At 50.7% G+C, this 15,802-nt stretch overlaps 1 protein-coding gene across 4 annotated transcripts in view; it reads right to left on the bottom strand.

The window, feature by feature from the left end:
* Nucleotides 1–15,802, bottom strand: part of RASSF7 (Ras association domain family member 7) — a 34,937-nt gene that overhangs the window by 7,337 nt on the left and 11,798 nt on the right. For 2 of the 4 annotated variants that reach the window (XM_064714630.1, XM_064714627.1), the window contains exon 1: nt 9,971–10,090. The exons of 1 other annotated variant lie outside the window; for it this stretch is intronic. The gene's annotated coding sequence lies outside the window, so the exon portion shown is untranslated. Of the gene's footprint in view, nt 1–9,232; nt 9,356–9,970; nt 10,091–15,802 lie in introns of those variants that run through there. One more of the 4 variants, XM_064714629.1, reaches the window with a different exon arrangement.

The raw sequence follows: 15,802 nt of genomic DNA, 5'->3' as shown, positions 1-15,802 counted from the left end.
CAGGACAGTCTCAATCTAGTTTAAAAAAAAACAAATAAAACCCCATCAGGCAATAAACCTAAAAACATTCTCCTTGCCCCAAGCATCACCTTTGCTGTAACCTACTCAGTTCTTTACCATCACTCAAAACCACAGCAGCTGGGGGTCAGTCTCATTGCCCCACTTGCAAATAGACCCCCCTCTTAATGGGGTTCTCTGCCAACCCCCAGCATTAATAGTGGGTGCCCTCGTTACACCACCAGGTAGGAGAAATAATGGGCTTTTATTTTGGGCAAGAATTACTTTTCCCAGGGAAGAGCAGCTTCTCAGCAGAAGGCAGGTTTCCAGCTGCCTCTGTTTGTATTTGCCCCAGCAGGTTGCTTTGATCATGAACCCGAAGGGCAGGCAGCTGCCAGGCCCTGCCCCTGCTCCAAAACAGCACCAGGGAAGCCAGCAGGTGCCTGTGGGTGCCAGGACACATGACTGCTGCTCCCAAAGGCCGCTCATTTTATTCTAAATAATTTTTATTGGAAGCAGATTAACAAAATGACTAATTTTCTGTTCCCTTTCCCCATGTGATGGGTCCTAAAATTGAGGGTAGGGATGATTCATGCCATGACTTCAACAGATTTCCTGACTGAAAGTCAGAATTTCAAATGCTGACACTAGAAAAAAAATATTTAAAATTAAAAATCTCAGATCCCGCAGCTTTATTTTAATTGCTGGCACTGCTGTCTCCCGGCCTCCCTGAAACTCTCAGGCTAAAGGAAGTGGAGAAGAAGGAGTATTTCTGCACGTGCAGGAGGATGCACCTCTTGCTCCTGGAAACTGCCATCCTGATGGCTGCTGGGACTCACAAGGGTCTGGTGACCTCCCCTGGACCTGAAATAGTAGAATATTGCCCAGTCACCCTCCTCACTAAAGTGAAGACCACTCCTGATTTGTAGGGCCACCTGCCATGTCCCCTGTGGGGTCTCTCAGAAGCTGAGACAGCACCTTCCAGCCAAGGAGTGCAAGCATTTTGCAAGAGTCTTTCTAATATGTTTTGCCACACACAATAATAATAATTTTTTTCAAAATCTGTTTCAGAAAAAACTCATCCATTTTGCACCCAACAGCAAGGCCTATTGCAACCCAAACACCAAACTACCCCAAACATCTCTATCAGAGCTGCTAAGAAGGAATATCTGGGACCAGCATAAATGTTTTGAGATGGGCAACCTGCCAGCACTAAGGCTTCACCCATTTTTGCAGGTTCACTCACCTCCCTCACTGTGTCCACCCCTGGCAGGGAGCTGGGTACAGGCCCAGGTGGCAGGAGAGGAGCACCACAGGGAAGGCTTCCAAGAAAGCCTAATTAAAAGAGAAAGGAATCCAGAAGACCAGCCTTTCGTGCCAGGGTTTGGGCTGAGGGTAGGGGCATAAAGACTCATAGTTAATAAACTGCATTAGTACTTGAGAGCAGGCTGTGATGAGCCTGCCATCTGTGAAGCACCAAGGTGTCCATGGGGACCAGCAGCTTTGCATCCCTCTGGGTGCAGCCCAGGAAAATGCTGGGGTACTCTCAGTTGTTTCATTTCTTCTTTGAACCTGACCCTCTGGCTCCTCTCCCACCCAGTGCCAGGGGGATGCTCATCCCAGCTCTGTGCAGACACCCCAATAAAAAACCCAGCCCAGCACATGAGTAAGCAGCAGGTGGGGAGGAGAGGGCTGGCCTGTGCTGCCACCCTCTGTGCTGGGGCGCTGGCAGGCTGGCTGTGACTCACTGCCCTGCTTCAACTGCTGCAGTGACACATCCAGCAGCTATTTAATACTTCCTCAAGGCTCTCCCTGCTCTAAGCACTGGGCCAGCTGCTGCACCAAAGGCGAGAGATGGTACTTGCCCGCCTGCTGAAACCTCTGGTGGGGCAGAAGCCTTCCTGTTACCCTGGTGACCAACACAGAGAAGATCCATAAATAACTGAAGCCTCCTGACAACAACTGCAGCAGGTTGGAGGGGATGGGACATGGTCCAGGTTTCCCTCCAGACCACAAACTGTGTCCTGCTTCCTTGGGACCCTCTTTTGGAGCGACACCACCTGCCCTTGGCTGAGCTGTTACAGGGACTGAGCAGTTCTGCTGGGCTCTCCATGCCATGTCCCAGGACAGAAGGCAATGCCATTGTCAGGGTTGACCACTGGCTGGTCCAACGCTGAGCACGGATCAGCTATGGCAAGGTTTGATGCCGTGGCACGTGCCAGACTACCAGCTCCCTTGCTGGGCAGAGATGACTATCCACATCTCTGAACAAGCTGTCTGTGCAGCAGAGTCTGGCAACCACCCACAGTCACTGCTACTGCAGCTGGGAGCACCAGGCAAAGCCCCAGCCACTTGGTGCACGACCTTTCCATCAATCCAGCTTGACCTGAGGATGCCCTTCCACCATTCCAGCCTGTCCTGAGGATGCCAGCCCCAGGATCCTGAAGGAACACATCCTCTGGCCCGGTGCAAGGCAGCCAAGAGGGTCACCTACCAAAGGCAGCAGTGTCCTGTCCTTGGCACGGGGGCCATCAGGGTGCGGCTGGGGCGCTCGCAGCACAGAGCTCCAAACTGGAGTAGCAGTGGGTTACTTCATCCCAGCACAAAGAACTGACAGGGGTTAAACAAGCTCAAGAGGTGACAAACAAGTCCTACCAGAGTGATCACAGCCCAGAGAGGCAGCTCTTCATCCTTCCACCATCACAGGGAGGGTGTGCAAGTGCTTCTCACACCCCAGGCCTAAGGAAGCCACCAGCCCTTACACAAGGTAGCCACAAGTACCCAGGAGCAAGGAAGCAGCCAGTATGGGGCTCTAATTCACACCCAAGCAGCTTATTTAGGGGTGGCCACAATAGCACCATATCCTCAATTCACCCACCATCCCCCATCCAGCTCCCTACTCTGACATGTTGTGCCTGACAGAAAGCCCTAAAACTTGGCAAATTACCAAAATGGTAATTTAACCTGAAGGTGCACTTTCACCAGAGATGTGTGGATGAACCCGAGCCCAAGCACCTCCCAAGGGTCTGCTGCCTTTCAATAGCAAGCAGCTTCTGCTGGGGGCATCCCACAGCCTATAATGCACACTTGGCATCAGCAAAAGTTACATCCATGTTTCAAGGGCTTTTTGCACTAAAGGACATCAAAAGGAAAACTATGTCTTGTGGTATTTGCATGCTTGAGAGCTAAAGCATGATTTGAGCCAGAAATCACAGACCACCACCAAAATCCTCTGGCAATCCAAGGGGGCACATGTCCCACACAAGGATCTTGCAATAACTGCCCAAAGAGACAGATTTCTGGAGAGCCATAAGCACCACACCAGCAAACCCCCATTAAGAGAAAAATAGAGGCTTAGAGATTTTCTGCTCCACTTCCTCCCAAAAATTACAAACCCATGCTAACATGCCTGAGGAGGCTGACCAATGTTGAGCAGGGCAGGAAGAGTCAGGTACAAATCCTGCCCAGGGCTGTGATGCAGAATGGGGATGGTCCTCAGGGTAATGGCCTTCGGCAGGGATTTAGGGAAGGGAGGCTCACATCATGACTGGTGTCAAAGGCACTCACTGCATGCCACCTCCACCTGCCAGGATTTCTGCTTTTCAACCCAAGCTTTTGGGTCTGCTACAGCATCAGACCCACAGTGAAACAGAAGAAACAGAAACAGCACTGCGAAGAAGCTGGGAGATCTTTTCTCCCTCGTAGACAAGATTAAGATTTGTGGCCATGCCAAGTCAGCATTGAGAATCATATGAAAACATCTAGAATCACAGCCAGTGACATTTTAGGGATGATTACTAGTCAGTCCACCTCACAGATGAGCCACCAGCCAAAAGCTCATTATAAATTAAAAGCAGCAAAAACATCCCTCCACCTACTGCACACACTCACATTACAGCGCTTCAGCCTGGAAGCGGAAGGATCATCTTTCACACCTGCATGCATCATGTTTCTCCCCTGCAGCACTAATGGCTACTGTCCGTGGAGGGAGAGCTGGCAGGGCTGGCTAGGAAAAAGCCATGAAGGTTTGCAAGGGAACCATTAGCAGCACCTGCTATTCCTGTAACCATCACCCCCAGTCCCACATGTGAAGAGTGACTTCATGGAAGCAGCTGGAAATAAATCCGTAGATTCTTCCCAAGGGGGAGAAGCAAAATTAGCAACAATGTGTAGATTAGAGGGGAAAGAGGAAAGGATTTTACACTCCCATGCTCTTTTCTTTCTTGTGCAATTGAGTGCACCCTGATGCCATGCCCAGGATGGACCCAGCTTTGCCCCCTGTACAGGGGCAAGACTAAGTCTAGGTATCTTGGGGCTCTAGGCTGATCTAGATTAGGTTCATCATCTTTAGGGGATGAATCCAGCTCCTAAAAGGCAGGCTCTGAGGGGTACTTGCCCAAGCATCCACACAAACACAACCATGGCACTCATATGCCAGCAGGTCCAGAATCCCTGCTGTGTTCATCTTCCACAGCAGTCAGTCATCAGGGAAAGCATAATGCAATTTTGAGTTATTACACACAGTTCCTTCCCCAAGTTGGAATACAGCTTGTATTTCTCACCATGCAGAACACAGGAGAATCCTGAGAGGCAAGAGCCTGCTCAAGCCTTGGGAATACTCCTCCCCAGCCAAAGAAAACTTCCATTCCCCCCACCTTCAAGGGCAAGACCCAACCAATGAGGTCTCTCTCCCAGTGCCTCCAGAAGAGCCAGAAAGGACCCTCAAAATGCAGCTTCCTTGAGATGCTCACCCAGCCCAGCCCAGCCCAGGGGATGAGATGAGTCTTGACCACCTATAATGAGAGCAGAGACAGACACTCTTCCTGTCCCCTGTCAAATTAAGCAAGCATTTCATCCCCATAGGATTACAGGAAAATTCAGGCTCTGCAGCTGTCCTGCAAGTAGGACCAGGGATATAAAAAAGCCAAATGACCTATAAATATTTTCCCTCCGACCGGCCTTCCAGCCTCTAGAAGTGCTGGTGTCAGCCATCAGCAATCCTCTTTCCATTGCAATTCTCCTCCTACAGGAGAGGGTAATTAACAAGTTAGCAAATGCACAACCAAAGATAAACCTTCCAGATTTTATTCTCCACTTCCAGAATAACTCGCAGTTTCCTACCCTGCTTCAGAAAGCAGCCACATGTCAAGGACATACTGCTGGGTGTCCAGAGTAGAGGATGCACAGATGAACATGCAGGTGCATGCTGTCATGGATATTTATTTATAACTTTGCAGGATTAAAAAGGATTTTAATGACCCTTTGCAGAGAGCTGAATAGGCTCCTTTCTCTCACATGCTCAGACACAAAGACAAATAAACAAGAGATTCAGAATGAATCCTGGCTGAAACCTTTGATAAGACCCTAGGGTATTTTAGAAGTCTCTGCTTTTGCACTACCTGGCACATGACTAATTAGGTGGAGGTGCTATCAATCACTGCCTGAACTCACCCAGAGACAATAAGCTCTTTAAGGCAGTAAAATCATGGCATATCTCTGGAGAGGCAAGTGCATCTGGGACATCCATCCAGGGGTACAAATCACAGTCCTACAACAAGAGAAGGAAATCACTGCTGCATGACCAACTAATCCCCCCAGCTGCCTTGCTGGACTTTTGGCTGAAGGGGTTTTAATGCCAGCAAGGGGCTCCACCCCTTGCTCCATACACAGGTCCAGCACTTAAGATACCTGAAGGATCAAAATGGGATAGGAACATGAGCTGGGGACTGGGCCAGCACTCCTGCCTGCAGTAGGAGACTCAATAAAAACACATTGTTTCTTCTGAAGCATTTAGGGACTTAATCCTCATGCAGCTAATGCTCACATGGGCTGGCTTTGGGGAAATAAATACTTTTGAACTTCCTAGCCCAACTTCTTTATGCTCAGCAGGTCATTAAAAAGCCAAATGAACTCAAAGAGGACAATACCAAATCCAATGTCTCTGCCCAGGCAACCCTCAAACTGCATTAAAGCAGTCAAAAAAAAAAACTTGAGAAGGAGTTTTGAGGGACAGCTAGTCCTCAGCATGCAGCATCAAAGATTCAAAGCCATGTTTCTAGCACCTCCACTCCTGGGTCCCAATGATGCTTCCCTTCCAGAGTGGGAAAGCAAATGCCCTTTTCCAACATATAATGGCGAGTTTGCAAGATTTTTAAAATACTAGAAAGAGCAATAGAAAGGTCTTTAAAAAACAACAAAAACACAAGCAACTACAGGAATCGTTTGTGCACAAGCACCTATGCAGAGCCACTCCTTTGGGATGGGACCCCAAGGACTTGACAAGTTGCCCTGAGAAAGTCCCATTCCAGAGGAATCAGGGCAGGGAGAAGAGGAAGGAGAGATGACCTCAGAGCAAGCCTGGGAAACACCTAACTTCCTACAGGCACAAATCATCAAGCAAAGACTTGGGCACACTGATCAAGAGTCCAGGGAGACCACGAGCTGCTCTCTGACAATTAAGCAGCTCCTCAGAGAAGAGCATGTGTCTGTTTGTGCTGCAGGAACCAGCCCGCACCAATCACAACATGCAACGAGGTCCACCCAGCATTCCCACCACAGGTATGTTTGGCTCTTAGCAGAAAGGAGTGCTGACACCTTCAAACATTGCCAGAACTTGGAAAAGAAAATAAAAATTGGCAAGTGAAAACAGCAACCACAAAGCCTCCAAAAAAACCAGCACAACCCATCTTTATTCTTATGAAGAGATGCCTATGGTGTTTATCCAACCTGCTGCACTCCACCAGCTGCCTCAGGCAAGCATCCAGAGGCAGAGACCAGCTCCCTGCTGCACACTCACATTTCCTGGGGAAAGCATTGTTCACAGCAGGAATCTTTAAACCAGCAAGAACCCTACAAGTGCTCTCCCTGTCAGACAGCTTCACAACACCAGCTGGGTGCCAATGGCTTACCCGGGCTGGCAGGAACAACAGGGAGTAAAGGGGAGGCTGCCACTCACTGGGCTTCCCTGCCAGCACAGCTGCTCTCCTGCAGGATGCTCTAGGTGCCTCCAAAGTCCCCACTGTGCTCAGGAGTGCAATGCTGGGTCTAACACCACAAAGGACATCCACGGGGGGCTCTGGACCCCAAAGGGCTGTTGAGAGCACTGTGACATTCCACTGTCATGCAGGAGGCACCTGAGAGGACACAGGAAGGGTTGAGCACGAGGCTCCAGAGATGAAGACCTCCAGCAGGTTCTGTGTGCTGTAGCAACAAAAGAAGCCTTCATGGCAATTCTAGAAGCCTTCATGCAATTGTCCTATGTGTTTGGTTAAGAAGTGTTTCAGGTTATTTTTCCTCCTCCCCGTGCCCTCCCTCTTTTTTTTTTTTTTCTTTTTAAAGCAACAAGTTATTCTAGATGACTAGCCTGGGGCAGCTGGAAGCATCCCAACCCCCAAGAAAGTGCTGACTCCAGCCCATAAAAAGACAGACAATCAGCCACTTTTAGGAGCTCCTGAACTTGGCATCTGAAAAATGGAAGGACATAAAAATGTTAGCAGTCCTTTATAACAACAGGATTCTGTGAAAAACCTTCAGTGGGGCCAAGCTTAAGCTTCAATTTGAATACACAGGTTTGCAAGGGCATAGACAAGCAGGAACAGATGGAAGAACATCCTTTAAAAAGATGCTCTTGAGAACAATGCATACACACAGAGCTGAAACTTAAAGTGTCCCTCATACCTTTATTTAGACTTGGGCACAGAGCAACCCATTGTCAAACAGCACCTGGATTTCTCCCTGCTCACCACAGCACCCAACCTCGCATGACTCCAGAAAATACTCTGCTCTGAAGCCTTGGCACACACATCACTGCCTCCCAGCCAGGAAGGATTAACTCTTTGTCTGGAACTGCTCCCAAAACATTCCCTCCCCAGCACACGGAGAAACAACAGAACATGGGCGTAGGTCAATTCTGTGCCACCACTGGAGGGTTCTCCTATTGAAGGTGACATGAACAAGACAGGACAGAGAGATGCTGAAAACCATGAAAAGGATGAACCAGTGTGGACCATGCAGATGCACTCAAGCAATATTTCCTTGCAGCACATGGTGACAGTGAAAACAACCACAGGACACATGTCCACTATGGAGGTGGACAGCACACACATGTTGCCAGATTATTGCTCAAGTCTGCCTCTTTAAGACCTGGGTAAAACTAATTTCCATGTCACTCTCACACTCATTTGCAAAGAGTTTTATATTTTAGAGCAACTGGCATACCTTTGCAGGGAAATAGTGCAGGACCCTGGGAACTGCAGTGCTCAATGCTGTGGATGCTGGACACCCGCAGGTGCTGCAAGCAGCACTCCCTGGCCTCACAACTTTGTACCACACGGTGAAGAAAGGCTTCAGGAAGATGTGTGCACTTGTGGCAGCTTCTGGATTTCCACGCCATTTCTTTCGAGAAGGCATGGGGAAGCCAGCAGAGGTATGTGGAGAGGGAGTCCAGGCATCGTGCTCAGGCTCCCCCAGCAGATAACTGGGATGTGGGAGGATTCCTGGCATTCCAACGGCATCAACAGAAGGTAAGAACATCCCCCCTTCCCCACAGCCCCTTCCTGAGAAGACACCACCGGCACTGCCTGATAAGGAAAACAAGCAGCCTTTGGAAGACGCTTCCCACTCCTGCCCACTGCAGATACAGCATGTGCTCACGGTTTGCTCTCGTCTCCCTAGGCAGAGCTGCAATTCCCGCCCGCTCCCCGCAGCGCTGCCCCTCGAGAAGCGCTGACAGGTGTGTGCAGCACCGCTGCCCCGTGCCGGCAGCCGCCCGGCCCCACATCTGACAGCGGCGCTCCGCCGTTCGTGCTCCCACACGCTGCCGGGGCCCGGTGCCTGCCCGGCAAGTCCCGGCAGAGCGCGGCCCGGGCCCTCCCCGTTAGCACCGGCATCCCGGGGAGCTGGCCCGGCTCGCGGCGAGGAGGAGCAGCCACAGCTCCCGGCTCGCCTCTTTCGACCATTTCTCACGAGTTTCCGCCTGATTTCTCCTGAAACAGCCATCCCAAGGGGAGTGCCATGGGCTGTGCCTGAGGCAGCCACTCGGAGTGAGAGGCGCACGGCTGTGACCCTTTCCTTTGTACAATACCCTGGAACCCACGCTTGGGTTTTTAACCTGCAATTACAAAGCGCTGTTGCAGGGCAGGGAAAAAAAAAACCAGGAGAGGAGCTAGGTGTCCCGTTCCCCCCCTCCTCCTCCCCGCAGGAGGCCACAAGTGGAGTTACGAAACAACCTGCCAACCTGCCGGCAGAGTTCACGGAAGGCATCAGAAGTATGCGGCTGGAGCCTGGCTCTTATCGAGGAATTTAACCCCTCTCCTCGGGGAGACGGAGACGTCTCTGAAGGGAGAAAGGACGGGAGGTTTTGCCCCACGGATGCGAGGGGAGGAGGCTCCTGGCACGGCCATCTGAGACCCCCACGCCGCCTCGGCTCCTCCGCTGGGGGCTCCGGCCAGCGTTTGCAGCGCCGGCGGGGCCGCTCCTCCCAGCGGGGCCCGGCTGCACCGTGCTGGTGGCCGGGGATGCTGGGAGTGCCTGGGGCAGGCGGGAGGCAAAGCCACCCGGTTGCTCGACCGACCGGGACACGACAGGGGCGGCACCGAGCAGGTGGCATCGGGGCTCGGGGCTCGCCAGTGCCGAACGCCGCTCCCCGTCCCCCCAGCCCGGGCTCTCCTTACGGGATCCGGGGTTACTGCGGCGCCCTGCCCCAAGCCAGCTGCTCGCCGCCCCTGCCCCACTTGGCAGCCCCGTGGGGCTGTCCCCTCCGCGGCGGGCCCCGCCAGGCGGGCGAGGCCCCGGCTGCCCCGGGGACGGCTCTCTCCGCGGACACCCGCGGCCAGCGGCCCCGCCTCAGCCGCAGCCCCCCTGCTCGGGGCCGCTCCCGGCTGTACCGGCCCGGCTGCGGCAGGGCAGGGCCGCGCCCGGTGCTGCAAAGCAGCGGCAGCCCCTGCCCGGCCCCGCCGCGCCCGAGCGCACTCACCTGCCGCCGGCCCGGCCACGGCAGCGCGGTCGCGGCTCCGGCTCCTCTCCTGGGCGGCGGCAGCGGCGGCCGCTCCGCTCCGCTCCCGTCCGCCCCGCAGCGCGGAGCCGCGCCGGCCCCAGCGCCGCCCTCCGCGCCCCGCCCCGCCGGCCCCGCCCCGCCAGGTGAGCCCCGCCCCCGCCAGGTGAGCCCCGCCCCACACGGAACTCCCCCGCATCACCTCGGCTCTTTAAAGAAAAAGTCTGACATTCTCCTTAAAAAAATCATCTTAAATTCTTTTAAAAACTCCCCCCAAAACCTTAACATCTTCTCTTTAAAAAAGTCATAAAACCTCTCTAAAAAACCAACAGATAAAAACTCTCGTTTTAAAATAAACCCTTAAATTCTCCTTCTTATTTTTTAAAATAAATAAATCTACATTTCCCCCCTGAAGTCTTAAACTCTCCAATAAAAATAAAACTCTTTAAAAAAACCTTTTACAAGTATTGAATTCTCATTTTATTTAGCAAGGTTATTAATTTATATTTAAAAATCTGAAAACATTATTATGTTTTTAAAAAGAATACTTAAAATCTCCTTTCCTAAAAAGGAACCAAGCAAAACCACCCTGTACTTCCCTGTCCCTGACTCCTGGCTCCGTGGGGCTGTATGGGCGGGCTCATTCCCGCCTGGAAGTGCTCAGCCTGTCGGCAGCAGGGCCCAGACCTCCACCTGCCCCAGCAGGTGTCTGGGTAGAGCAGAGAAAACAGCCCCTTTCCAGAGAGAAGAGCTTGCCCTGGTGCACGAGGAGGGTGCAGCCCTCGAGCCCCGTGCCCTTCAGCCGGCCGGGGGCTCAGAACGCCCCGAACCCGCAGAGTGATGACAGCAGGGAGACAGGTTCAGCCGGTTTTGGAAGAAGCAGGTGTCTGCTGCCATGCTGGAGCTTTGGAAACTTCTCACCTCCTCTCTCTGTCAGCTTTTCCCATCCTATCTCTCAAAAAAGCCACCTGAGAGCTCCCCACACCCTGCATGCCAATGTCCTTCCTCCATGGTCCCCCAAGCAATGGGGATGGCTGTGATGGCATCAGAATCCCATCCTCGAGGTCTCTACTGGTGCAGGTGCTCCAGCAAGACCTGAGGAGGTGAAGGTGCTCAGCAACCCCAGTGCCACACACAGAGTTACCTTTATATTTCTTTATCCAGAACATCTTGTGAAATGTCCCACTACTCACGAGAAAGGATAACCCACCCATCGGACACTGGATCCCAAGGTGACTGCTCCAAAACAGATCTCAGGTTTACTGCTCCACCACAAAATGTGTGTAAATTTTAACCTATGGTCAGAAAAATCCCCATCTCATTCAGGCCTTATGATATCCTTGTCTAGGATTCATGATATCTTTAACTACTCCCTTCTCCACATGGAAGCTGCTGGGACTAGGAGGTGATGCAACACACAAGTCCATAGCTGTCACTCGGCAGCTTTAATTGGATTTTTAAATGAAGTTTTCTGTTGTTCTGACATATTCCTCATAATTAAGATCTCCTAAAATCAGATAGTACATCTGGTGCTCCGTAACACAGGCCATGCCCTGAAGACCTTACAGCACAGGAGGAACAAAGATCTATAAAAGAAAACAACAAAGGCTGTTCTCAGGAGATATGTATCTTATTTAATTGGTTGGACAGTCTTCTGAGATCCCAATCGGATACAAGCTGAGCAAAGGCTCATTTGCCACTAGCAGGGATGGTTGCCTTTCTTTTAAGAAAAGATTTTGAGTTTTAAATCTTTCTACCTTAAGTAGGTTGTAAAAAGATTGGAAATCTCTTTTCACTTGTAAAATTATTACTGTGAAAAATAAATAGACTGACTCTGTCTCGCTGTCTGCATGGTCCCTTGATTCCTCATCCTATGAAGAGTTCTCCACACCTTCCATCAATTAAGATGGATAAAAATGTCCAACATTTAGTTTCACACTGGTGAGTTTGCCAGACTGGCTCATGGACCATCTTCTCTGCCTCAGATTTATTCTTAAGGCTCCTGTGGTGCTGAGGCCATGTTCAGGGACTGACCAGGAATAGTGACTGAGCTGATTTCTGGGTTTGTGCCCACTGGTTCCATGCTGGGATTGCTACAGGTCTATCTTAGAGCTTTGAAAAGTCGTGTCCTCATTGTACACTGAGCAGTCAGGCTGCTTTAGGGAGGAGAGCAAGGCTGTCTCAGCATCCTGAGCAGTTGAATCATCACCAAGCAGGTCCTTTGGTCTCTCCAGCAGCAGATGAGATAGTAATCCTATCTGAGTTTCCCCAAAGGAGAAGATGCTGTCTCACTGCTCAGGAGCACAAGTGTCCTGGTTCTGAAGTGTCTTAAGATACAGAATATGTTTGCACAAAACCCCTTCCTGAGTACAAACCTAGTGTGGGTGAGCAGCAGGTCACCAGCTATAGCCGCATCTAGCAGAGCACATCTTCCCTGCGACAGCCCCCCGAGCCCAGCAGTGTTAGTCTGTGCTACAGTCCATGGTCAGTGTGGGGCATGAGGGAAAAGTGGGTATTTGAGGCACCTGAATCTGCAGAGCTGTTGGGTTTTGGCTTTGGCACAAACCTAAATCCCTCTGAGCTGTGGTTGGGAGGGAAAAGAGGAGGAAAGTTTCTTTTCCAGGCCTATTTCTAAAAGGAAAGAGTGAGAAACCAGATTTTCAGAGGTGCCCCACATCCCCTGCTTCCCCCAGGAGTGGGAGGTAGTCAGCATCATGGCTATCAAACCTTCCTGCCTGCTTTCCTCTCCTTCTCCCCTTGCCATGGACTCCTTGAGACACATCTTGGGAGTGTGCCTCCAGATCCTGCAAGCCTTGGGAGTGTGCCTCCAAATTTCCTGCAAGGAAATTTATCAGTCACTATGCTTTCCTGACGCAGCTACAACATTTCATGTGCCTCAGAGAAATTACCCAGTGTATCTATTGCCTGGCTGAGCACACAGAAGGGCACATTTTCCCCAGAACATAAGCTTCCCTCTCAAATAAAGACAATTGCCTGCAAAATCCCAGCATTTCCAGGAAAGTCCTGGCACCAGGAGAGAAAAGTGGCCAATACCAGAGGGCACGTTGACTTTCTCTTCCAGCAGACACCCCCCCACTTCAAAAGCTGTAATCCAAGGCTAGAAATGAGGACCTCTCTCTCTCTCAACAATGTGTATAAATAACACATATAATTACATCTATAAAAATATTTATATGTATATGTATACATATACACACAAGAGTACTGCCTTCTGTTGCTCAACATACATTGTAGCAGTGTTACAAAGTGCCCATTGACCCTTGCAGTACTTTTAGGGCTTTTGGAATGTTTGGAGGGTATTACATTTTTCCAGGTTTCTTTGGAAGATTTTGAACTCACCATATATTTTCTGGCAAGGTTTTTTTTTTTTTGTGACCATACACAGTTTTAGTGAGAGACAGAAGATGCTGCCTCAAGTGTAACAAAAGGGCTTCTATGGAAGAAATTTTTCCTCTGTTTCTAGGACAACAAGAGTCATAAGAAAGAAAAGATCCTGCAGCATCACAGGAAAGCCAAATTGGGGCTTGGCACTGCAGAGCCCTGCAGCTGACTGCCAGGGTACTACAGACTGTATCCCCTCTTTTCCACCCACAACCCTGCCTGGGCCTGGGCTTGCACAGAGGAGAGACCTTGGTCTGGTGGGTAGATGAGCTGTTGTCTTTCAAGGGCAGGCCTTCTGGCCTCTGAAACGGGATTTATGGGATTTATTTCCTGCCCTCCTGCTTTATTCAGTATTCCTTCTGCTTCTGCAGCAAGCCTGGAAAAGCTGCTGGGCACTTGGTCTCCTATGGCTGCAAGGAATGGGGATGCTCAGGAGCAGCCTGCAGGAATGCAGTCCATATCAGTAAACCTTTTGGCTACACTGGTCTGGGCTCTTTGGATTGCCCTGTGTAGGCACACAGCCCTTTCCCAAAAGCCCTGACAGCCACTGCAAGGTCTGCACACGCCTCTCTGCTTTCCACACCTCTGGTGGTGGGAGCTGTGAAGGGAGACCTGCAAAGGGTCTCAGGACAAGCGGTGCCCAGCACACTCACAGTACAAGATGAATATAAAACCCAGGATAGAGTCAGAGCCAAAAATTCCAGGTCTCTACATCCTCCAGAAGTCTGCATTGCCTGGTCTTTGCTAGAATGGCTCTTGCAAAAGGTCCAGAAATGCAAAATCTACCTTCAAAGTGGAAGTGAATAACTCACAGTGAGGAGGAGGGCTCTTACATATCCCTTTTGCAATAAAAAGTAGGAAAAAAATGTGACCTCCTAGTTAGGTTGGAGCTTCTGCATTCCCATTCAGCAACCCCAGGGGAGAGCACGGCTAGATCATTACAACTTCATTGCCATTCCCCACTTCAAACAGTGAGTTGAGCTGTGTGGCATTGGGAGCAAGGGAGGAAAAAACAGCTGAAACGATGGTGGATGGAAGTGACAGAGAAAATGGATGGAAGAAACAGAAAGGGGAAAAGGCAACAGTATCAGGAGAAGAAAAGATGCCCAGGGCACATCCTGCAAGGTTTTGTTTCCCGTCCAGGTGCTGGGCAGAAGACCTGCTTTTCACCTAGGAAATAGCCTCATTAATTATGGCTCTTGAGTATGGGAATGCAGCAGCTCTTTGCCATTCTGCTGCTCCGGTAGCCTGTGACCCGAGCCGTTCAGGTTTCCCAAGCATTTAGCAGTGTGGTCATGCTAATTTAGTTCGGTTTTTCAAAGGCTTGTGGGGAAAAGTCCTCTTCTTCCCAGAGGCATTGAAAGTTTTGACCTCCTGACCCTCCCTTTTACTAGGAGGTTCAAAAGCAGCATTGCAGCTGTTAAAGTTTTTCTTCATGCCTCAGTGATTCTCTGATGGGGGACCAAGCTGGTGTTTATCTAGGCTTGACCTCTCTTCTTTGAGCCCGGAGATGTCTCTTTCATTCAGTGCCACAGGCAGGGCAATGCTGGAAACCTCCCTGCCTTGCCATTCACTCCCTCTCTGCTGCAAACCCACCAGTGCCCATTACTAATCCATCCCCCACCAGGAGCTGGGGTTCCCGGCACTGATCCCATTTGTCCATCACACTGCAGATTCATTTACATTTAATCCACCATGACTTGTCTATGAAACACGACCCTCCTCCTGCTCTGATGCTGGAACCCATTTGGCTTCCAAAAGTCAACTGCTGCTTTCAGGGGAAGAAAAAATCCCCCTTCCCAACAGGCTTGCCTGGCATGGACCTTTGGTGTCTCTTCCTTCTCTCCACTGTCAAGGCTCATTATTTGCAGGGGACATCCTCCCCTTAATTTACATCTTTGTCACCACATCTAGGGTCACAGGCTCCTCAAGGGCCAAGATCCATCAAGGCATTTGAGCACAGGTTTAACGTCAAGCATCTTGTTTCAGGATGTCGCTCACTTCCCTCAGCTGAAACGCTGGAGAGAGATGGCCTGGATTTGTAATTGTTGTGTCCTGAATATTTACTCACAGCAGCCCGATTTCCAAGCCAGGACAGGGTGGCTTCTGCTTTAGCACAGGTCTCACCAGCTCACCTCAGTGCTGAAGCATTAGGTTAGGATGCAAAATGAGGTGAGAGGAGGCAGGAGAAGAAACGTCTCTGAACTTCTAGTTCCTGGAGCTGTGGGATTAACCACATTCACACCGACAGATTAGGGTCATTAACGTAGTCATTAAAAAAAGGGAGAGTCCTACTGTGAATAATGGCAGGTCCTTCACACACTGGCAGGTGCTGGGTCCCTGTGGTGGAGGCTTGAAGGTGATGAGATAGTGATGAGTGTGAGACATCTCCAAGGCAAGACCAACACTCAC

This window comes from Zonotrichia leucophrys, chromosome 5, assembly GCF_028769735.1.
Source record: "Zonotrichia leucophrys gambelii isolate GWCS_2022_RI chromosome 5, RI_Zleu_2.0, whole genome shotgun sequence".
Lineage (NCBI taxonomy): Eukaryota > Metazoa > Chordata > Aves > Passeriformes > Passerellidae > Zonotrichia > Zonotrichia leucophrys.
Note: the sequence above shows the minus strand (reverse complement) of the source record. Positions and strands in the feature narration are given on the sequence as shown.